This window comes from Aythya marila, assembly GCF_965140915.1.
Source record: "Aythya marila genome assembly, chromosome: 1".
In the NCBI taxonomy this organism is placed as follows: domain Eukaryota; kingdom Metazoa; phylum Chordata; class Aves; order Anseriformes; family Anatidae; genus Aythya; species Aythya marila.
In genome coordinates this window covers 135,635,834-135,660,985 of record NC_139042.1, presented here as the reverse complement: position 1 = coordinate 135,660,985, position 25,152 = coordinate 135,635,834, and the positions used below count along the sequence as shown (strand labels likewise).

At 43.2% G+C, this 25,152-nt stretch overlaps 1 protein-coding gene across 2 annotated transcripts in view; it reads left to right on the top strand.

Moving 5' to 3' along the window:
* Positions 1 to 25,152, top strand: part of WNT7B (Wnt family member 7B) — a gene marked incomplete at both ends in the record, with an annotated part of 94,260 nt that overhangs the window by 7,130 nt on the left and 61,978 nt on the right. The window lies entirely within an intron of this gene.

The following is a 25,152-nucleotide window of genomic DNA, read 5'->3' as shown; positions in this document are numbered from 1 at the left end:
GGGCTGCTGGAGGGGCTGCCGAGAGCCCTCAGGCGAGGCGCGCCCACGTTTTGGGGCAGCAGCGGGGACAGGAGGGCGCCGGGGGCTGGAGTAGCTGGTGTAGCGCCCGGACCCGCTCCCTCCCTTGAGCATCCCTCCGGGACCCGGCGCGCCCCTCCGTGCGGGGCGCCGGGCTCGGGGGGGGCCCAGGGCTAGCTCTGAGGCGGGCAGGTCGCCGGCTGTGCCCGGGGAGTCGCCTCGGCTCCCGCCTGCGCTCGGAAGAGGCTGCTTCGGTGTCACCTCCTCAAATCCCCCCGGCTGCAGGGGCCGGGAGGATTTCTCTTCTATCCCACCCCCGCGGCGAGCACAGATCTCTGTTCCACGGCGGGTGCAAAATTGGAGCTCCTACCCCTGAGTTGCATGTGGCTTTTCTTTCTTTCTTTCTTTCTTTCTTTCTTTCTTTCTTTCTTTCTTTCTTTCTTTCTTTCTTTCTTTCTTTCTTTCTTTCTTTCTTTCTTTCTTTCTACCTATCCATCCATCCTATCCATCCTATCCATCCATCCCTCTGACTATTTTTCTTTCTGTACATGCAGGCAAGCAACACACATGCACATAAACCAGCACGTGTGCGTGTGTTCTTCCGTGTGCATATTTTTTTTTTTTTTGGGGGGCTATAGAAAAATATAGCCCACCGCTAGGCAAAAAAAAAGTAGGAATAAACACAGACATAAAAAGAAACTAAACGCCTATTTCTGTATTCTTAATTCTTAATGAAATGCACATGCCTTGGCTACCGATTTTTAAAGGCGCTTGATTTATGGAGCCACGTTAGGTTTAATTCGGTGGGATGCTACTGATTAGACCAAACAGCCTGCTTCTCTTTCCAGGCGGGATGAGTCTGCTGGTAGGTGACCCAACAGCCCGTGAAAAAATTGCAATGCCATCTTCTTTTTTCAAACAGGAGGAAGGAGTCGTGATAAATAAATAAATATACCCATTTAATATAAACGTAGCCATATTTTTCTCAAAACCGTAGGAAATTACTATCCTACAAAGTTTGCCTTCTATAAATAATTCAAATCTTGAAACAAAAGTTTTAAACCGCACACCAGATGCTGGCATGCTAGTGGTTTCCCTTGCTGTGTGACATAATTATAAGGTCCGAAAGCAAAAGCTATAGAAGTATAATAATAATACTAAGGCGACTGCTGAGGGGAAATACAAGGGGAGCAATGCCTGCTTTATTTAGAGCGAACCGCTCGGGGATCTTTTGAGCGCTGCCCTGCGACAAAGCGAACTTGTTGCGGGGAAATAATGCTGCCTCGGTTCATCCCGCCGGCGGCAGGTCACTGGGAGCTGGACCCACGGAGCCGGAGCCGCAGGGACTATTGCAGTCCAGCAGAGCAGAAGGGAAAGGGATCAGGAGGTGAAAGCCAACAAAGCGCAGCCCCAAACCAGCGCGGACGTCCCTCCGGCCATCCATCACCCCGCGGGGACGCAGCCGCCGCCTCCCACGGGCCCCGCTCCCCCCGGCCCCGCTTTCCCCGGGTCGCCTCATCCCCAGCCTCTCTCCCTCCATACCTTCTCCCCTCGGCCCCCCTCCCCTAGACCCCTCTCTCCCCGGCCCCGCTGCTAACCCCCAGCAGCCCGGAGCGAGCTGGGCACGCTGCGAAGCTTCGCCTCGCTCCCGCTTGGAAGTGAAAAGAAAGAGGAGTTATTTCAGTGCTTAATGGATAGTAGCCTAGAGAACTTGCGGTGTTTATTTTGTGGGTAAATATACTCCTCAGGCTTACTAATGGTAGCTTTTGAAGATTAAAGCATAGTAGAGCCTGTTCAAGCATTATCTTCTGGTGTCTGGTTCTGCTACCCTCGCTCTCTGGAGGGGAGGATGCTTCCCAGGCTGCTATTTACTAAACTCCCATGGACTGTCAATGATTATGTTAATTGTGCCCGAGATCTCTATCATCTCTTGGTCGTGCGAGCAACAATTCGTCTTCCGAGCTGCTGGTACTCAGGGGATAAAGGCAAAATTCACGAGGGCAATTTGCAGCGGACGAGCAGAGGGAGAGCAGCGCGTCTGTGCCGCGTCTGTCCCGCTGCCTGCGAGCCGGGCACAGCACGGGTCGGCACGGCTCGCGTGTTTTGCCAGCACGGCTGTAACACACAGCCCGTCCTGGTCAAATGCAATTTTGAAAAGCGTGCAAGCAGAAAGGCACACAAGGCCTCGGTGCTAAGCGTGCAATGTCCGGGAGAAGACACGCAGATTTAAAGAACAAACTTCTTTATAAAGTCGATTTCTGTACTGTGAACATGCTATCTGCTAAAGCAATCTTTTCCGGCGCGCTCACCTACTAACCTCTGGCCCTCTGAGACACTGTAAACATTTTTACAACCAGAAGCAATTAGTGTCTGACTTTTCGGAAAAGAAAACCGACTTCAGGTAGAACGGCTGGTAGTAGGGTGACTGATACATGTTAATGCACTGGACATACGTTGGTAATCCAATTACATATTTAAAGTATACAACTGACATTTAATAATACCGATGTAATTAGTATAAATGTCTTAAAACAGGATTAGATATAACACGGTTTGGCACCATTTCTCACAGTGCGTGTTTAAGTGCACGTGTCTGTATGCATACATGTAATTAGCTTTTGAAAAAGATGGGGCTGTTCTGGCTTTCCATTTGTGTATCGCCTTCACTGTTCATCTTCTTCAGGGTTGGGTGCATTCACTAGCAACATGAGAGTGTTTTTAATAAGCTTATTTTGGGGATTATCTGCTGGTACATAGAGTTAATTCAGTTATTTGCTAAAAAGTGATTGGGAATAACTTGTAAGAGAGTGTGTATGTACAAGGTAATAGCAGCATAAACCTTCAGAGCAGCTAAGCATTCTGACACCACAGTATAGCAAATAATTTTTATTAGCCAGTAGGTATTACTGGCAGATTATGAAATATAGGAGAAAAATGCCTTTGTATGTTTTGCGTCTGTTCTGCTGATGCTGTCACGTCCTTATAATTCCACTTCCTTTACAACAGGGCTTCTCCATGCTTGTGGGAAGTGGGTTAGAAGGAGCATGTATTTTTCACATGCTTACAGGAAAGTACTCATGCCTAATCCCTAAAGATTAGGATTGCTAGAGATGGTCCCTGAAATTTTTCTCTTAATCTGGGCAGTGTAGGAGGGAGCTACACAAACACAGAAGAGCAAGCCCGCTCTGTGTTGCAGCTTCTTCAAGAGGAGCCCACTCTTCCCATCCCAGTGAGATCAGAGCTATGTTGACCTCTGTGATAAAACTTGTTATTGGAATGGGATTGTCTCTGGCCCAGTCACTGGACTGTGGTGTTAATCTGTTGTTTCACTGCTCTCGTGCCTTGTTCATCTTTTTGCTGAGGCTGTGTATACTTTGGGGCAAGCTCGCTCTCTCAGCCTCTATTTGTGCAGCATCCAGTGTGCAAAGAGAGTTCTGGTGGGATCTTTAGATTCTCCTGTTCCATAGAACTTCATAATACTCATTTATAAGAGGATTTGGAATAGGACTACAACTTTATTTTGCCTCCACAGATGTATTGGCTTAGATACAGAAGAGGTGAACTCCCAAATTATATTGACTATTTTTTAGGATCACCTAAACCACCTTTTCTTTTGCTTAGGAGAAACAAGAAAAATAAAGAAGATTTGCATGCTGTGCTGCCATAATCACTGTAAGATTGGTTTACCTGTCTGATAGAGGCTATTTCCATCTGTTGAAGCTGCCACACAAAGACAGAAAAGTGACTGTGATATAACTTCCTAGTAGCTTTAGAAGATCAAGTCTACCATTTCTCCAAGACACCCAAACCAAAATTCCCTGTCTAAAACTATAGGACTCTGGTAAACATGCCACCCTTCTTCCTGTTTTGTCTAGGCCAAACACTGGATATCCCTGAATTTAAATGCAGATGGATGTAGCCCCCATTCTCAATAGTTTGTGGCAAGCAGGTTCTGGGGATTAGATTTCTAGCACCCTTTAAATTTTAAAAACTCATGACAAATAATTATAAGGAAAGGTGGTAGCATCTAGAATTTGTAGAATGACAGCCTGCAATTATTACATGTGTTGCATTACTAACACAATATTACCATTGGATATAAAGCATCATTAAATATGCAGATGAGCAGGTCAGGTTTAAAGAAGATATGCTAGCGTATTAAAGAACAAGGCTAATCCCTCAGAAAACAATCTTTCAAAGGAGGTGTTAAAAAGCCAGAGAAAGAAAGCTGCAATTATACTGCTAGACTGACAAACACATTTTATGCAATGGAAAAAATACACCATGTGGACCTGGCAATATGGCACGGTAAAGGTAGAGTGGTGCCAAGTGTTTTCTTGGTGCATGCAGCTGTATAATTTGGGCTGAAATACTGTCAAAGGGATTCCCCAAAACACACCTTAATGCTGTTGTGCTCCCAGGTTGCTACAAACAGCAGGAAGCTGGGACCAGCTCTAGATCAAAGGTGTTCTGCAGGCATGCTGACACCAAGCATTACAGAACTGTTGCAAGGGTGATTTCTTCAGCCCATAACCTTTGCACATCATTTAACCCACAGTGGATTCTCACCAGTGTTTTTCACATATGTTGGCAAAACACATCTACCTGCTTGCTACCTGACAGCTGGCTTTTTGCAGCTCTAGGTCATATGCTTGACTCTTCTCATTATTTTTGTTCCTCCCTCCTTAATGCTTCATTGCCCTCCTGTACAGCATTGCCCCAACCTGTCCCAGTTCAGGCACACAACTTTTATAGTATGGCAGTAGTACCTACACGGAAGAGTTGTGTGGGAACCAGCCAGGCCTCTGGCCATGAGAACCATGACCAAAATATCAGTGCATGAAAGCAAAATATCCTTGACTTCTGGAATTTTTCTGTGTATGCAGGCAAAGAGCTGAATGAGCTTGTCACTGAAAGATGTGGATTTACAAGCCCAGAATTACTTGGGAAGCTAAGAAAGATCAGGAACTCAGGCATGCTCTGGAAGAAAAGTCAGGGAAAGAAGGTTCTTCAAGAATATCCGTCAGTCCTTTAAGGATTATTAGCACCTTCTCCATCTCTTTTACTTTCCCTTCTGTCTTGCCCCAAATGTAACATTTTCCTGACATGACACATTTTCCCTCCTTTGTGGAAAAAAATGCATAGGACTTGGTAGCTGCTTCAAGATAGCTCCTATATATTAGTTCTTGCTAAAATACATGCATAAGAAGCTCTGCAAATACTTCAGCTGGTGCAAATGTGACAAAATTTTAGCTACAGAGACACAAAGGATTTTCTTAGTAGAGTTCTCTATCTACATGCGATGTATTTCTGTGACTTCTCTCTTCTGTTACTGCCTGAATGCTCTTAGGACAAACCTTTATCCAAAGCACGGAATTGCTTTTTTCCACATTTCTCTTAGGCTTTGTTTCCCCTTTAAAGACAGTTTTCTCAACAGTCTGAGGAAGCTGCAAGTTAGCTATCTTCTTCAGTACTAGCAGAGTATAGACAGTTTCTGCAAAGTTAAGATAGCTATGGCCAATGTCATCGCTTTCATAAAATAAATAAATATTAGTAATAATAATAAAAAATCTTTCTTCCACTAGGATTCGACAGCAACATAATTATCACCTGTTAAATATTTTATGGCCAATCACACCTTCTTTAGAAAGTCTGATGGCAGGCTAGATTAGAGAGCTATTGCATCTTTTTCTGGAAATAACTTTAAAAGTGGATACAATTTGTACCCACGTTGTAGCTACAGTTTTGTACATCTATTTTCTTCTCATCCTATGCCTGTGTATCAGATCTCCCTCATGGCAAAAACCCACAAAGGACAAAATTCACATTTATGCAAAAATCCCACTTAATCATCATGGTGACATAGTCTTTGTTCCAGCTCTTTGTCCAAAGTCAGATTTCATCCTGAGTTCCTAACTAATTAGGAAAAAGGACATCCAGTGGTATAGCAAGTGTGCAACTGTGGGCAAAATTAACATGTGGCAGAATAATTTTCCCCAGTGAAGTGGCAGCAAGTCCACTGGTACTGTGTCCCAGATTGCTTGCCTGAGGTAGAGCCACTCCGCTGCTAGGTGGACTTTACTGGCAGATTTGTGGTTTCGGTACAAAGCATAAAGATAACACTGATGATTTGCCTCTTCCTCCAGAACATACCTAGAACACAAAACAAAAGTGTTTTCTTCTGGATGGCCACCACCAGAGGTTTGTGTAGCATTTTCGAAAGCTCCTATATCTTGTCTTTTCAGCATGAAGGCCTACGGCTTCTCTCCCCTGGGGTTGCATCCAGTAGTTTAACAAAGCAGAAGCAGCTGTGATGAAGCTGTGGTGCAAGTGAGAGGAGAACCAAGCCCAAAGTCAGCACGAGGCTTGTTCTCCCAGCATCCCTTCTTCTGCAGCCTTGACACAGGCATGCAGTATTTCACAATTTGAAGGGAATGCGGCCATACTTCCCAAGAACATACAGCAAAAGCAATATTAACAGGAGGCTATTCCTCTATATCAGACAAAACCCAAAATCAGTTCTATGGACTATTGAAGGAATCATTACGGCCTCTGGTGCCAGTAAGAGCTGACATAAAAACATTATTTATTTATTTTTTTTAGGGGAGAAGCACTTCAGAAATACTGCAGCATTTGCTTGTTGTGCGCAAGGCACTGTGGGGCAGCCCAGCTTTCAAACCTGGAAGTAAGAATAACTCATAAAGATATAAACCACTGTCTGCCTGCAAGTAGGACCTGGAAAACAATTTGAGGTGTATTTAATTTAAAACTATTTAAGTGTGGCTGTTCTGGGCCTGGATATCATAACCACCCTCCTAATCTGGCTGAAGTGAGACATAATTATAAAATGTGACTAATATTTAGTAATAGTTGCTTTCATACAAGGGTTGTAAGTGAATTAATTCTCCCAGTACTCAAGTGAACTGGGCAAGGATCATTTCACTCACAGCTGGGGCAGAACGTGGCAGCTGCCAGGCAGCACATGTCAGAACTGTGAGCACATGGGGGCCAGCACTGGCCCTAACATCCCCCACAGCAATGCAGGAAAGCATCTGCAAAAGCCCAAGTGCATCTCTAACTGACCTAGACCCTGGCCAGAGCAGTGGGGTAGCCCCGCTAAAGATGAGGCTTTTCTGTGGTGGGGTTTGCTCTGTGGTGATGACAGAGGAGGTCTGAGACTGGAGGAAAACCTCAGATGCTGAATGGCCTGACTTCTGTCAGTTTCTGCCTCATTTTCTCATAGCTTTAACAGGGCAATGACAGTGCTGGCATGGCACGGAGGGAGGGGAGGAAAGCAAAAGCTGCCACAGCACTTTGGAAATGGAAAATGCAGTGTAAGTGCCATGTCATTACTTTCAGTGACTCTTCTCTGACTGCAAAGAGGAGAGTCAGCGTGACTGTGTCTCCTCAGAAAGATGGCATTGTGCTCACCTGCTTCGCCACCATGTCCAGTGTGGCCACTTCCCAGGGTCAAGAGCATCACTTCTGAATGTTTTTCCCCATCCTGGGAGGCTGGCCAGACACCCATGGGCACAGCCAAGCAAGGCCTGGCCAGGGAGAGCTGCTGGGCACGAGGCGGTGGCTGGTGGCAGCCTGGGCAGCAGGCAGGACATGGTTAAGGGAGCTCTAGGGGGAATGGCAGCATCTCTCATGACTCCTTTGGCTGCTGGCCAGGAAGCCATGTGACTCGTTGGTTAAAAGAGTCCTCTCAACCATGAGACACTTTTTTTCCCCCCTCTGGTTGTACCTTTTCTTTTCTGAAGTTAAAACAAAACGTACCCACAAAACTTTCCACATTAAAGTTGTACTGTAGTCTGATGACTCAGGGTGAGAAATTCAAGGGGAATGAAGAGCAAGTAACATTTCTGAATCAGATCTGTTGTGCTGAGCCTTAAAGGAAAGGAGGATTTTGCTGGATGGAGAAGAGCACTTCTGTAAAGCACAGTGAGCAAGGAGAAGAAAATAGGACTTACATCGATTCGCTACTGCTGTGGGCTACAGCTAAATCAGTTGGAGTAGCTTCATATACAGTGGACTTTGATGCTATCAAAAGGGCCAAGGGTGAGGGTGAAAATACATATGGCTTCATCTGACTCACAGTAAATTCCTTTTTCTCCGCTCCCACGGCTTTAAGGGGTACAGAATTTAGCTTTACAGTTTTTGGTTGTTTTTCTTTATTGGCAACTCTCCTCACAGTATCTGAGCACCGCCCACAACTATTAGATTGGCACATCCCTCGTAGACTTCCTGGAGTCTTTTGTTCTTCTCCTTTCTATGTCCCTAGGGAGGTCTGCCCAGGGTAGGTGCTTCTGAGGGCTGGGATGGGGTCAGGTTATTGTTGTCAATGTCACTCTGGTTATGTTGTAAAAGATATATCAAAGAGGAAGCTCTTGCACTGTGACCCAAAGGTCATCACACTCTGGATTAGTCTAATCTCTGAAGGTTTGTTCCCCAGACAGATCCTTTCGACCGAGAGTAACTTACCTCTGGGCTCAGAGATTTGTCTTGAATTTTATGATCTTTGTTGTTTCACAGGAGCTCAATAGGCCTGGCAGAGCCAGAAGTTTGGTCCGTCTTCTGTTGCTGAGCCATAAGCCACTAATTGCTGTAGGGGTTAGGCTTTACACCTTGAACTGGGGATGAAAGAGAACAGGAGGGACGAGAAAGACATGCATGCAAAGACAATATGCAGAGCACAACCTCACCTGGTCATACTTTAAAGTCGATATGCTGTTTTCATGGTCAGAACATGTTGGAAGTCATAAAGCCTGTGTCTCTCTTCGGCTTTGTCCTCTTCTAGGAGAAAAGGGCAAAACGTTTTGAAACCCCCTAGCAGGGAGCTTACCCATCTCTTTTGGTCTCATGTAGGCCACACTGTGTGGCTGGAAAACAGCAAGTTCAGGGCTGTCCATTAACCAGTAACACAATACAACCTATGCTAAGGATGTGAGGGGGTGCAGAGCAGACTTTAGAAACAACACCTTACTCCTTTGTAGACACAAAACACAGAAGTACTTCTGAGCAGAACCAATGCATCATCTCAGTGTAAATACTCAATTTATGAGAATGGACTGGGACGAGCACTTGTGCCTGCTGCCCCTGTCTGCTCTTTTTTTCTCCTCTCCCTAGCCCGGTGTGCTAATGCCTGCTCCTCAGCAACAAGACTTGGCAGGTGGTACCTGATGAGATAATCGTGCCCCAGGGGCAGAAGGAGGCATAAGGTGCAGCCAGGTGCTCCTAATCTGTCCATGAGTGTGATTTTCTGTGGTAACCACACCCTCAAGTGTTGTCTTACTGCAATTAGGAAATTTGTTCAGTTTAGGTCAAGTACTTTTATGAAGGTGCTCTTCACATCTAGTATGTGTTGGCATGGCAGGAGTGTGTAGATGTCCAGGGTCAGGTGCTGTTCTGAGTGGTATCCCTGCCACTATGAGCTCATACTTCTCGTCACTTTGTGCTTATTTCCAATCCTCAACCTTCCCTTTCTGCTTCAGGTGCAAATAAAAACAAATGGAAATGCTTCCCCTGGACTAGGCACAAGTTATATCACAGGCGAGGACCCTTTTAAGAATTCACCACTTTTCCTTTCTGGAGTTTCCATTTTACAGAAAGGGCGTTGAAAGCCAAAATATACGAGGGCTGTACTGCAACAAAGATCAAATGGCAGCTCCTTCCAGAAGGTAGCAAATGCTTTGCTTTTGCAGGCTGACTTGCATTTCAGTCATGCTGCAGGCAGGTATGGCAGCTAGGTATTAAATCAGTCAGGTTATGAAGAATACCTGACAGGTACACATCTTTCTACTGTTTTATTAAAGACTTGGTGTAATAACATCTGACAGGCAATAAGGTTCTCTGGCTGCCACCGAGGTGAACAGGAAAGGGGGGCCTCATGCTGCTCGCAGCATTTGTTCCCTATGTCTTTACTTGGGCAGAACTGCCGTTGCTTGCCACAAACTACACTGTGGTTCCTGTTCCAGCCTTGCCTGCTTAGGCTGCAGGAAGGGAAGAAGTCTCCATGCCTTCACACAGGGAAGCGCATGCAAAATTTTTCCTGTTTGCCCTTCATGTAAGCTTAAATTTTGGTTCCATCTAAACTTTGCCTGAGTTACTACAGGATTTATCTCGCAGTATTTTGTTAGGGCAATGCTGTTTGTTGTAAAGACTTGGCAGAATACATCAACTCAGAAGAAGATCTCATATGCTGGGTAAGGGTAAATCAGGGGCCTGGTATATTTTACCTCTCTGAAAGTGGAAAACACTTTCAGTGCTAACAAAAGTCTCGTTTGCTTTTCTTCATATTGCACAGATTATTTTTTTTTAATTTTTTTTTTGAGGTTTATCAGATCTTTGCTTACACGATAGTTGCTATTGTATACCCAATTAGAAATCAGTGTTAGCTTGCTGACAGTAGCTGGCATGGTTTGAGTTCCCCCTAAGACATCTTGTGAGATAATTAAAGCGATGACTGACAACATAGCATAGCGAAAGTAATGTTTCTCAAAATGACGCCACTTCTACAGGTTGCTTGTACACATTCTGTTAAATGCAACCCCATTATATCTACCCTTGTTAATGAATTCCCTGAAAATTAGACTGCCCTCCCCCCCCCCCTTTTTTTTTTTTGAGAGCTAATCCTGTAAGTCTCTCAATTTCTGACTCCTTTCATGTTTAAATGTATGCCCAAGAATAGTGTTTACAAAGGGTGCCTGAATCAGAGCCCTGGAAAATGAATTCCTCTCCTTACCCACAAAACCAGTACAGCACAAGCAGAGGGTGTGTGAGCTTCCCCACTCCACCCCATCCTTGTGTCTCATCCATGACCTAGAGGGGCAACCTCTAGCTAGGCATAAGCGGGTGGCTCAGTCTCTGTACTTATTTAATCCTTGGCCAGCGTGCTAAGGCTGCCAATAAGGGTGCCAATTGTGGTGGTGGTTTCTGTGATGTGGATAGTTGTCCACTGAGAACTGGATTAAGACCATCAACTCATTTCAAATACTCTAGGCCACAAAGCATCTGCCAAACAGTAACCATTTTTTTTGGTCACTACTGACTTGGGTCATGTTTGGATCAGTGATGAAAGGCTCCATATCCCAGTACCAATCCTCTGAGCAATACAGTTTCCCGGAATATTTTTTTTAAAGAAGGAAAACCTTATTTATTGTCCTAAATTCTCCTTTGATCTGCTGTTTTTAGTGTGCATAATGGCTCTTTAAGGTGCCTAATTTTAATTGCCTCACTGTAGAGGATTCAGAGACTGGGAGAGGTTTTGGAAGATGGCAGGTGGCAGATCATGGGGTGTGATCCAGTGAGCTCTCAGGAAGAATGGATACACACCCCAGCACCTCAGCTGGCATTGCATTTGGACCTAAAACTTATACCTTCTTAAAACTTATCTTATACATACTTCTTACAGTCTCTCAGTAGGGAAACTACCATTAAATTGAAGATCACATTGCTTTTGTGTTTGCTCTTGTTCTTTCTAATATATCTAGATATCTATATCAGATAAATGCAGCCAACCAGCTTTTCTGGTAGCTCTTCCAGAAGCTGATTATATTGTCAGATATCTTTGTTACCACAGTCTCTGAACCCTCGACAACCTTTTGTATATGCCCGTTAACATGTCATTTTTTTGGGAAATGCCCTATTTCACATGTATTGAACTGAAGGATGCAGGGACTAAATACTTTCACTCAAACCACACAGTCCAGCAGGGTGAGAAAATGAAAGGGAACTTTCCTGATCTCAGTGTAGACCCCAAACCATTAACAGTTATTCTCTTCAGCATACCTGAAAGTGGAGCTAGGGTCAGCTGAAATTCATAGTGTAGTTAGCAATTAATAATATTGCCTTCAGTAGCTGTGTGTGTTGTGCAGAAAGGACCCCATCTCAGAAAATGCCTGGGTAGGAAGCAGGTTGTCAGTATGCTGAAGGAATGTCATTGTGGCTTTTCTTGGATAGTACAAAGCTGTGCAATATTCCCTATTCCCACCAGTTCTCCCTTGAACTGAGCAAAATACTAAGAGGTTACTTTTATCCTTCCTTCCTTCCTCCCTCCCTCCCTACCTCCCTTGTAAATTCCTTGGGGTAATTTACATTTGTGCTACTATGAAGACACCTTGCTTGCATTAGTTCCTTAGAACAATGACAAATCTACTTTCTTATTCTCTGTTACACCTGGAAATGACGCATGTTATGATATCAAGAAAGTGGCTGTTAAGACAGAAAATTCTCGGCAGATCTATTACAGAAATCGATGGTCAGATGCAACAGATATGGGTAAACAACAATAATATTGAATTAATTGTGAGGCTGTGATAGTATTTGCTTTCTATCACACAAGCAAAGTGTCAGGATGATCATATCAGTAGATATCTCATGGAGGTTTATTGATATTAGACTGCAAAACAGATATACTGGATTTCCTTATATTTTGTTTAAAATAATAAACAAAAATTATGTTATCCCATGTATCCTCTCAGTGTGAAAAGTTGTTTCTATTAAGAGAAATAGAAGAAAATGGAAAAAGTAGGGAAATGATTGTGTTTGTAAGACTATATGCAGAGATATAGATATATATAGAATTCATAATTCTTTAGTTCTTAAAAAATAAATGTATCACTATAAAGCTTTCTTTTTTCTCTCTTTCTCTCTCTCTCTTTTTTTTTTTTTTTAATTTAAAGTTTCTTGGCTTATTTGAAGTCCTTTTATCTTGAGTTTCTATTTCCAGAGTAGAAGTTTCCCTTTTAATAGCAGCTGAGGCTTAAATCAAGAAAACATGGAAAAATGTAAGTATACTGGCTTAAGAGAACTTGTAGTTACATGCATATGTTTAAGTAGACCATGGCCTAAACCTAGAAAACATGGGACATACACAGGGCCTACCACCCTCCTATGTTCCCAGAATACAAAGGGATTTCAACACAATTAACTCTTTCCTAAATCAGGTTATTAAGTTGGGGGATAGCTCTCAATTTTACTTTCTTATTAGTATCTAACACACAAAAAGTGAGCTGAAAACATAAAGTGCCAGTGAAATCTCAGCTTGGAGCATGACTCAGGTTTTTCCTTTCAGCCTGATGGCTGTGTACAAGGGCTAGACTTGCTGCCTCAGGAGCTTCAGGGCATAAGGTGGGGGAGAGGGAGGGGTAGCAAGGGAGGGACAGCAAGGACAGGGGCTGCATATACCCCATGGAAGAGAGAACGGAGAGATGTAGGGGGTGGAAAACCCAACAGGAGGGAGAATGAGTGAACTGGGAAGAGAAAAGGGGAAGGAAGCAGCAGAAAGGAAGAAAATCAGAGGTCAAGAAAGCATGAAAAACAGAAGAGATGGAGCTGGAGGGTGAAGCAGACTTTAGGATCATTGCCAGAGGAAGAGTTCTTGGGAGGTTCAGCGCTTAGCTGAATCATGGTTTAACCTTTCTTGTTGATCAAATCTCCATCAGCTGATAATAAATGTAACCACCTGAGAGCACATTTTTTGCAACTCAACATGAGGACCAGAGCTGGGAGAGGAGCATAGTCTGGAACCGGGAGGTAAGTGTGGAGTTAGGAGAGGTGATCAGAAAGCAGGAGCAAAGCAGCACAGGAAACCACTCTCAGGCAAGTGACACTCTACTGTGCCTCTGAGGCTTAGTTTTCCCCCATAGAGGATGTGACTCAACATCACTGGTCAGGAAGAGACAACAAAGAATAGAGCAGGAGATGTTGATGGCTAATTTCAGCAGGCAAAGGATGATCCCCCTTTTGAGGAGAGGGCAGGGGGAGAGATGCAGGAGAGGGCATGTAAAAGGAGTAAGAAACAAAGCAGAGTTTACATCAATAAGAGAATTTGGCTTTGGAAGAAAATTTTCTGCATGGCTGCTCCACATAAATTGTGTTTAGCTCTACAGATTTTGGGATTTCTGACAAGGCTCTTGAATGTAAACTCCTAAGGACAATTTTACCATTTAGTATCCAAATATGCTGTCATCCACTGAACCTAAAGCCTTGTGAGGGTGCACTTTTAAGTTTAGAAATTTGGTGATATTCTAATAATAATGGTTAATAAGCACATAGATTAAAGGTTGTCTTTATGGGATTTCATTTGTGAGTATTGGGGTACTAGGGAGAAAAGGCCTGTCTGGCCTGTGATTCCATAACTGTAGTGTATAATATATATATTAGTAACATAATATCATATTTCTTCAATGATAGCAAATGCTGTGTAATACCAGCATGCAGGAGTGAATTGGGACAGTCACTTGGAGGGGACGCTCAGCTTTTCCTTCCTATAGAGCATGAGTTCATTTCAAAAAACAGGCTTTCAGAGAGTGTAACATTATATGTAGCCAAACCATGAAGGATTTTCTTCTCAAAATATATTCAGCTTCTTTCTTCCCATCTCAATAACTAACTCTCTTCAATCTTTCAGCAGACTAGAATGTTGTTTTTGAATATATATAGGAGCTATTGCTTGGCACAGAATAGAGATTGTGGCTTCCATACACTACCAGGGTCCAGTGTATTACACTGTATTTTGGAATATTTCTTTATATATATATATTTATATATAAAGCTACCAGACATAATTCACATCTCTTCTGTTGTCTTCTTCATGAACGCAGATATATAAAGGGTTGAGAAACTATAGAGAGACTCGAAGACTTCAAGTGATTTTTGGATCTTACTTTTAGCCCTGTTTAGAGTTCTCTTTCTAAAGTTTCCCCCAATTTTAATTGAAATTATTGCCTCATACACACATACATGATTTCAGTGTAAGTCACACAAAGTGGTCCCTAAAGTTTCACTCAACAGTTCTTACTGAACTCATGTATAAGTAGATCTAAGACAAGGCAAATGTTAATGTGCACTGGCTATTTTATCTCATCCTTCTAAGGAATTTAAACTCATGGAGAGGAACAGAGTGAGATTGTCATCTGAAGTAAACTATTTTATCAAACCTTAATCTCAGTGCAGCTATGCTGGTTTGAATCTTGTCTCTAGTCTCACAGTCACAGACCTGCATTTTTCTTTTTCTGACTCTCTTCTATTCCCTTCATTATTGTTTTTCCTAAAATATTTTATTTTAGGATTAAGGAAGGAGATAACTGATAGAGAAACACAGCACTGAAACAAGGCTCTGAAGCCATTGATGGTCCTCTTGGTGCATTCTGCTCCTTGGAACAAACCTGGCATCACCTGCTTTCCATGAGATGTGAAGGTAGAGAGATGCTACCCAGGGAGTAGGAAGCACAGTGTAAATACCTGGAGGAAGGTTCACTCACAGGCTTAGAGACACATGCTCACACACGTAACCCAGGCAGAACAGTAAATGCTAGCTACAGTGCTTCTAAGCTGAGAACACATATCTGGGCAAACATAGGTTATTATAACTCTGTACAGCAAACCACAAAGGCATTCAAAGAATCACCACCACAACATTTTACAGAATATTATTACAACTGTCACCAGCAGTTCTGTCAGAAATCTGAAAATTGCAAAGGACAAAATTTAGCTACTGAGGAGCAGAGAATTCTCAAAAATTCTCTGGCAGTATGCTGGCACAGTTTGGACCAGAGAGAAAAATGCTGGGCTTTGCTGCTAAGCATCCTGCAGAGAACAGGGAGGAAAATAATATCAGAATGATATTACATTATCATCTACACCTCTTCCTTTACAATCCTCCATGCATTCTTGTGAGCATCTTTATGCGTGTTCTCTCTCTCCTGAACTGCAACACCACTGGAGCTGCACTAGCTCCATGACCAACTGGAAGGCAGTTCTTCATCAAAACCTCTGACCTCACCATAGTTGTCAATTTGGAAATGGGTTTGAATTTTATGAGAGATAAAGTAAAATGGAATTCTGCTCATCTGTTCTATACCTGTAGCAGGAGAATGTGTCACAGTATTAGTGGCACACTAGTTAAATCATACCTTTGATGTCACATAAAGCACCCAGTTGGGCATGGTCTCTCTTGTTGTTAAAAGACTTATTTTGTGCATTTATATATTCTGATATAAAATACCTGATATTGTGTGTTGCTCAAGAACTTCATTATACATTATTGATTGTCAGAGGAGAAGTAGAGATTCGAACACAAGGATCTGGGAGCTGGAGCTTCTGGAACTTGGGAAGCTTCCACAGGGGGGAATTTTGGAGGGTTGGAGCTTTTAGAGTATCTTGATAGGAGGTGGAGCAGGGCTGCTGTTGAAGAAGTGGAGAACTTGAATTCCTGCTTTCAGTCCCATGACTGACAATGGCTCTAAAGAACCCTCTCCACTCTGTGTCCTTTTCAGCTGCTCCTTCAACCAGAAGTGACCCACCAGTGCATTTCCTAAAGGCTTCAGTTAAATTATTAGAAGTGAAATGGTTAAGCACACTGATTGCCATTTTCACCAGATTTCAGTAAAAGCAGATTTGTAACATAAACCATGCAGCTTGAATTTCTCCCAGAGCTATAGTTTCAGACTCCTTGCAGACTGAAGGGAATGGCAGAGTTACAGTAGTTTGTATGTTGAAGGGCTAAGGGAATTTTTAATATATTCATTTTTTAATATATTCAGTGTCCTGGTAATGGGAGGCACCGAGAAGGTAGAGATACTGAATGCTTTCTTTGCTTCAAGGACTCCCCCCCAGGACTCCTTGACCCTGGAGGGAGGAGAAAGAGTTTGGGAAGTGGAGATCTCCCCCCTGGTTGACAAGAGAGTGGTTCGGGAGCGTCTGAGTAGGCTCAACGCACACAAATCCATGGGTCCCTATGGGATGCATCCACGTGTGCTAAGGGAGTTGGCAGAGTTGATTGCTGAACTGCTCTCTACCATCTTTGAAAGGTCCTGGAGAACAGGAGAGGTGCCTCAAGACTGGAGCCAATGTCACTCTGGTCCTCAAGAAGGGCAAGAAGGAGGATCCGGGAAACTACAGGCCAGTCAGTCTCACCTCTGTCCCTGGAAAGGTGTTGGAACAGTTTGTTCTGGATGCCATCTCCAAGCAACTGGAAGAGAAGAATGTTATGAGGAGTAGTCAGCATGGATTCACCAAGGGGAAGTCGTGCTCAACCAACCTTGTTACCTTCTATGATGTCATCACCAGCTGGGTAGACTAGGGGAGAGAGCAGTGGATGTCACCTACCTTGACTTTAGCAAGGCTTTTGATACTGTCTCCCATGACATCCTACTAGCAAAGCTGAGAAAGTGTGGGATAGAGGAGTAGACAGTCAGGTGGGTTGAGAACTGGCTGACTGGCTGAGCTCAGAGGGTGGTGATGGGCGGCACAGAGTCTGGCTGGAGACCTGTGACTAGCGGTGTTCCCCAGGGGTCTGTGCTGGGTCCAGTCTTGTTCAACATCTTCATCGCCGACCTTGATGAGGGAATAGTGTCTGCCCTCAGCAAGTACGCCGATGACACAAAGCTGGGAGGAGTGGCTGACATGCCAGAAGGCTGTGCTGCCATTCAGCAAGACCTGGACAGGCTGGAGAGATGGGCAGGAAGAAACCAAATGAGGTTTAGTAAGAGCAAGAGTAGAGTCCTGCACCTAGGAAGGAACAACCAGACGTATCACTACTGGCTGGGGGATGACCTGCTGAAGAGGAGCTCTGAGGAGAAGGACCTGGGGGTCCTGGTGGACAACAGGTTGACCATGAGCCAGCAGTGTGCCCTGGTGGCCAAGAGGGCCAATGGGATCCTGGCATGCATTAAAAGGAGCGTGGCCAGCAGGTCGAGGGAGGTGATCCTCCCCCTCTACTCTGCCGTGGTCAGGTCTCACCTGGAGTACTGTGTCCAGTTCTGGTCTCCCCACGATAAAAAAGACAGGGATCTCCTGGAAAGAGTCCAGCGGAGGGCCACAAAGATGATACGGGGCCTGGAGCATCTTCCCTATGAGGAAAGGCTGAGAGACCTGGGTCTGTTCAGCCTGGAGAAAAGAGGACTGAGAGGGGATCTCATCAATGTGTATAAATACCCAAGGTGTGGGAGACTGAGGGATTTGGTCAACCTCTTTTCAGTGGTTTGTGGGGATAGGACAAGGGGCAATGGCCACGAGATGGGGCACAGGAAGTTCTGCACCAACATGCAAAAGAACTTCTTCACAATGAGGGTGAAGGAGCACTGGAACAGGCTGTCCTGGGAGGTTGTGGAGTCTCCTTCTCTGGAGATATTCAAGGCCTGTCTGGACGCCTACCTGGGCAGCCTGCTCTGGGAACCTGCTTTGGCGGGGGGTTGGATCCGATGATCTTTCAAGGTCACTTCCAACCTCTACAGTTCTGTAATTCTGTGATTCTGTGATCAAGATGTTGCTGTAGTTTCCAAATCATAAACAAGGACATGTCAATGCAGTTGGCCCCAACTAGTATCTGTGTGAAAGCCTGCCAATATATGTGCGAAGTGTTGCTGAGCATGTGCAAACCTGTGCCAGCCAAGCCTTGTTGCCTCTGTCATCATGTATTCCAGCAATGGCTCTTCTGGAGCTCCACACACATGAGCACATCCTGTGTGCTCCTCTATGCTGGGGTGTGAGCACTGCCATGGTGGTGTTCAGTAGTGCGTATTTTCTGTGCTCCTGTGTGATGTCCTGTACAGGAGAGGATATAAACAGTTCAGAGAGGTATAAAACATATCATTTTTGCTACATGCCATGTCTGTCTCTCTCTAAAGCCATTTGTTTTATCACTGAGAATTGGATGACTTGTCTGTAATACAGCACTGACATGGTGGAGTTGTCACAATGTCCAGTTGTGAAATCATCCCACTGTGGAAAAATCCCTTCAAATGTCACTTCCCTAATGATGTGGTAATTGGTGTCGATCTGGAAAGTGAATTTCAGCATCATGTCATCTCACTTGGGCCCCAGCCATGCAATGCTGGATGGGATATTTTGTTACTTGGTGTGGTTGTTTGCTACCATGATAAAATACAATTGTATTGTAAAGGTAAAAAGACTTCTACTTCACAGGCCAGAGGGAAAATGACAACATATCAGAACAGGAGTACTTTTGAAGCAACCTGAGGCTGCTATCCTTATAAAAATGCAGATTGCCTCAGGGTCAATGAGTATAGTTGTATAAAGTCTACAAATGGTCAGAAAGTCCTAGCTTCTCTGTTGTACAGCACACTCATTGCCGGTGGCAATGACTTATAAGATATTTCACATTAAGCCTGTCAATCTACCGAGACTAACTGTTGCATCTCTGATATGAGAAATACTGTTTGTGGGGGAAATATGTTTATTTATGTGCTACTGTTTCTATAAGTGCTCCTTAGGTTTGGAGCTTCAGAAGTGGCTCTGGCATGCCCAGGTTAAGGTGCTGGATAAATTATTAGGCATTTCTGCAGCTTACCAGCTGATATCACCACAATGTAATAGATATCAATGTACGTGCTGAACAAAGCAATCTGTTGTATCAGGTTCCCACCTACCTCAGTTCAGCGAGAGGTTGATGTTTTGTGGCCTAATTTCACTAAAGTGCGTAATCCTGGGAGTATCCCATTGGCTCTGATTTGAACTCAGTGGGAACATATACAGGCTTAGAATTTTCCACACGCTCTTAGGAACATGCCTAAAGCCCACGCCTGGTGTACTCCATGGAGCAAACACCGGAAGGTTGAGTGTCTTCTGCAGCCACTGGTGACGAGTGTGCTTCGGTCACAGCATACTCCCTAGGGTGGGTGATTGCTTCACCAGGCTGTTTACAGTTACATTTTTTTCTGACCAGGGTTGTTTAGTTTGCCCCTTTGCTCTCAGACCTTTGCTTGGACAGTCTGGGTCACTTTTTAAGAGCTGCATTTAAAACACAAGTTCAGATCTCTTTGGGAAATCTGCCTGCAATCATCAAAATTGAATGGGACAAATCTATATATGTAACATTCTGAATATACATTGTCACTCAGTTGCCTAAAGGAGATACGAGATCTTGAGGAAATTGGGCTGCTTCTGTGCTGGAAATCCGTCTTTCAACTCCTTGGAAATCCAAGTGATGGACAAATGTCCTTTCAATAATCTGGCTTCCCAGCACTGTTACAATCTGTACTGAAAGCCTGGAGAATATGGTATGTACTGACTCACACACGTGTGCCACTGACCATGCATCCAGCTGAAGATGTGTGCCTTGCCCAGCGACCTGTATAGTGCTGCCTTTCTTCTCACAGAGCTGCATCCCTGGCTGCATCACCACCCCATCTGCTGATCTAGAAGGGAAGGAGAGGGAAAAATATGGACACAGGCAAGGTCCTGAGCAGAATGGAAATACTAAGATAGCAATAATGAGAACTGATACTGCTCCTGCCTTCCTATGTACATATTGCCAGGCAACTTCTACAGTGAGGACAGACATTTCTCTGGAGTCCTCAGAGACTCCTGTGGACTTAAGCAGTCTTTAGCACAGGTCACATTTGTTTGCTCCAATCATTTGCTTTAACAGGGTGAGTCAAACAGCTCCAGTTCCCTTCCAGTTTGAGACATGGTTGATTGAAGGGGAGGGTGTGGAGGTTGCAGCAGGAGGGAGAAAGAGGGAATAGTCTCCTTTGAAAGTGAATAAATGCTACCATTTCTGCTAATTGCATAAAAGTCAAAAGCTAAGCCATAACTGGTAGTGCAAGTCTGAGATTACTCGACAGCCCTGTTATTCAAATGCAGAATGCTGTATGAGGCAGATACAGAAGAGCTTAGTGTTAGAAAAGGCTCTTATCTTCACTTCTTAAACCACTCGTGTGTTATGACAAGTCATCCCCAGCCTAACAAATGAAGCTTAGAGCATCCACCAGCAGCATTAAAAAGTACAGATGCTGAGAACGCTAACAGTGGACCCAAATGGCCCCCAATATTTGAAGAACTGACACCTCAGTTCAGCCTTCACTCATACCCCTTTCTCATGAAAGGTCTGAAACTCACCTGTCTGACACCTGCAGATGAACATGCAAAATACTCTTTTTGATAGGAGAATTGACTTCCCTGTCACATTAATCTAGTAATAGACTCTTATGGATTTCAATAGGCTTTGGATCAAGCTCAGGAGTGACCGATAATGCACACAGAGCATTAACATGTGGCCCTGAAGGATGGCAGACATCACAGCTTCTGCTTGTATTTGGCAGCTCCTGTTAAAGCCAGGGCATACCAGAATGGCTCCCTGAGATGGCTTGCTGTGGAGTGGCAGAAAACTGGCCTCGGTGTTAATATCTAGAATTGTTTTCAAAGTGAACTGGATTACATATTTGTGCATAGGATCTTTCCTTTGAAAATTTCAATATATGGAAACCACAATTGCTCCATGATAAGAGGTAAACAAAGAAGAACAAAAGGAACTATCGTGTTGCAATCCATTTGGATGTTTATCTGTAGCAACACATAGAGGTGTATTCACACGACCAAATTTAGGCAACTAAGAGAGTCAAGTTAGGCATCTAGTCTCCCTGCATGCTTTGTATAGTTATTGGAGAAACAGGCAGGTCCATGGCGTTGTTCAATCCACCTCCATTGTGAATCATCCTGGGACTCAGCTAGCTCTTTCCTTGATGGTAGAAGGAATTTAGGGTGCCCTGTTGCCTAACTCAGGCACCTTTGGCAACATTATGAATGGTATAGAAAATGGGCCCAATGAAGAACACTACCAAATATCACCATTGAATTCCTATTAAAATGAATCAGACCTAACTTTGAGTAAGAATGCTGAGATTCAGGAGAGTTTGAAGGGAGCAAATGTTATTCTAAATAGGCAGGGGACCAAAAACTCTGTGCCTATATCACACCTTGGATCCCAAGTAACATAGGGAAAATGCAGTCCTGGCAGTCTTTCTGCTGCATGAATTTTCAGATTGATGAATGGGAGCTGTAATAGTCCCACATAAATTAAAATAGTCTTGCTACATTGCAGCAGCAGCATCCTTCTTTATGCTGGTGGACTGAATGACAGCACTGTTACATGACAGCATCTCTATGGAGGTGGGATAGTGAGGACTCACTTACAGGGGTCCACTTACCCACTGAAACAAAACAATTCTACAGCGTTTTGTATAAGTTATTGGCACCATGCTCAATATACAGCTGAGGAGGAAGGAGAACAAACCTCTTTCTAATTCAGGTAATGAGTTCAGCAGCAGTACAAGCAGAGGTAACACAATCCCTATTGCTGCTGAAACGTGTTTGGGACTTCCAAGCAGTGTGAATGAGTCACAGGGAGGGACAGAGAGAGAGAGAAAGAAAAGCAAGCTCAAATCTGGGAAGGTAGGAAGTGTGGGTGGAAGGCAAATACCATAGAAGAGCAGAGGGCTGCTGTGTGAGTTAATTGAATCCTATAGATACTAATACTTATCATAAATACCAAAGAGATTTTAGCAACCGCAAGCTTTCAGAAAACAGTAAATGAAAACTGTTTCCTGTGACCAGAAGTACCAGAGAGGAAGATGTGAGTGGAGGAAAAAGAGATAGCAGGACTGTGAACACAAGGGAAAGAGTACTGCGGAATATGACATAATGGAACATGGATTAGCAGTGATTATGTGGCATGGATAACAAGATCAGATGATTAGCTTTTCCAGAAAGATGCTGTTTTTTTTGTTTGTTTGTTTGTTTGTTTGTTTTGTTTTTTCTCCCAGTAATCTCTTCTTAAAAGGCTGCTAGAATGCATGAACAATACAAGAAAAACTCTTCTTATTCTAGTGGCTTTTCTTCTCATAACTCTGTACATTTTGCACATAAAGCATTGCAGGATACTTTTTTTTTTTTTTTTTTTTTTTTTTTTGAGATACTTAATTTTAGTATTATGTTGCTTGCTTGCTTTGGTTTTCAGACAGCAATGAAAGCAAGTCTTATTTTTAACTATCAACGTTGCTTTTTGGGAGCTATGTCAATGTGGACATCACCATTTATTACTTTATACTCTACAACATTATCTTCAACAAGGGCCTGCCCCACAGGGTGCAAAATGCATCTTAGAAAGTAAGGAAGAAATGCAATGCAGAGGAGAGTACAAAGAGATTTCTTTGACCCTTTCATGAGAATGTTATAAAATAAACCCTAAACTTTAGGCTTTGCCAACATGCGGAAGTGATATAGATATATATATATAAAAATTTCCAGGAGGACAGAATGCAGTGAGTTTCAAATATAATTGCCAATGTTGGTCTGTTGGTCTCCAAACCTTCCCAGGTAACTCCATCCACATGTTAAGTAGAACAGTATTCAGAATGGATATAATGGTGAGACTCTGGGCCACAGCTGTTATAAGTTAGCATTATACATACAAGCCAAAACAGAGAGGGAGGTTTTTTCTTGAAATTATAGGAATGATTGCTGTGCATTTAGTTTGGTGTTGAAACTTTTCCTGTTCTGTTACTGCCGCAGTAATTTCAGATGAGGCAGTTCTAAAGGCTCTCAGGAAGAGGCTACAGAAAGGATACTGCCCTGACCTTCGTGACTGTTTTTCTCATAATCTCTAGAGTGCTCTTGAGCAGGAATTTGCAATTGACATCAGAGTTGCTGCTCAAAGTTGGCATTTAAAATCTCCAGGTTTGTGTTGAAATTTCAGTTTAGATATTTATCTATCTATCTATCTATCTATCTATCTATTTATTTATTTATTTATTCTGGAGAACTGCCAATGAATCATGTGTGTGGCTTATGTGCCTAAGTGTGCATGGTGTCTTTAACTTCATGGTCACATTTTCCTATGGGATGCCCACATCAGGAGTGCATACCCTAGTATATTTGCTGAAATTGACTGAGGGTCTGCAGGCTTGCTACTTGTGGCTGTGAATGAACACAGGCTGTCTGGACAAGAGAAGGAAGGTCCTGTGGATCAGATGTTTGCGTGTTGCTATCAGGAGCTACATTCTCTTTCCTGTCCTATCCTGGCAGGGGAGGCACCATGATCAGGTAGGTGGTTTTCCCTTACACTCCGGGTATGCTGATCCCTGCGATTTCCCCAAATGTGGGAAACTTGAATGTATAATTTGTGGTAGTGGGGGACTGCATTTGTGCTCTCCCCTGGTAAAGGAATCGGAACTAGATGATATTTAATGTCCCTTCCAACCTGAACCATTTTATGATTCTATACCATTTACCTGTATATTGCTAGCAGTCATTCAAACTTCTTTTTTTTTTTTTTTTTCTTTTTAATTTAGTAGTATTTGTTCCCCATGTTTGATTGCTTACTTTGGGTTCCCAGCATATGGTTTTCTGAAGTGGTGAACAACCACAGTTGCAGAAAAGCACCAGAAGTCAGAGGGATCAGTGTTTAAAACCAAAAAGTACTCTGAAGGCTGATGTCTTAAGACCCATCAAACTGAATTGCTCATACCAGCAAATACTTCATAGTTACATCTTACTAAAATATTAATGTGGGAGGAATCATATCTCTTTACCTCAAGTGGATAAATTGTTAAATTATTTTTTTCCGTGATTCTCTCGCGCTTCACATTGGTTGGTACTATACAAAAGCTAAGGTGAAGCTCAGAGTTAACCTATAAAATGAAATGAAATAAAATAAATAAAAAAATAAAATAAATAAAGAATAAAGTCTGGGATGCGCATTGAGCAAGAAGAAAGCAAAACAGAGCAATTGTTCATCAAGAGAGTGCATCCATCCTGCACACTAAGTGGAGGAGAGGGTCCTGTGGAATAAAAGGTTATGTTACCATAAGCATGGAAGATAGCTGAATTAAAGTTTCACTGTCAGTCCTCACTCTGTCACTTCCTAAATTTTAAGTACTTGAACTTATGACCTTGAAATGTTAGTTTAGAAATGCTTTCTCTCCATTAATGTTATGCATGCTTACAGTGGTTAATATGGAAAGATTGATGGAATGACCCTTGACATGAAAGCCTGATGTAGATTTTTAGCCCCTCCATTTTATGGCAAGAGCACTTTCCATACTTGATTTTCTGAGGCTTCTTCTATGACTTAATATATTGGCTCACTCACTTTTAAATTAACAAGTTACTTGAAACCTGTTAAATCCTAGAATTTAACAGTTTGGAATTCTAGAGGCATTTACCAAATTCATCCCTCATACTACTTTAATGACTTTGGTATTTGGCTTATTGCACCCATTTTCTTTTGGAAGATTAATCCTGCTAGCCTTACTCACAATGAAGAGATGCATAGACTTGGCCTATTACACTGGACTTCTGTGTATCAACAACTCAGTAAACGAAAAGACA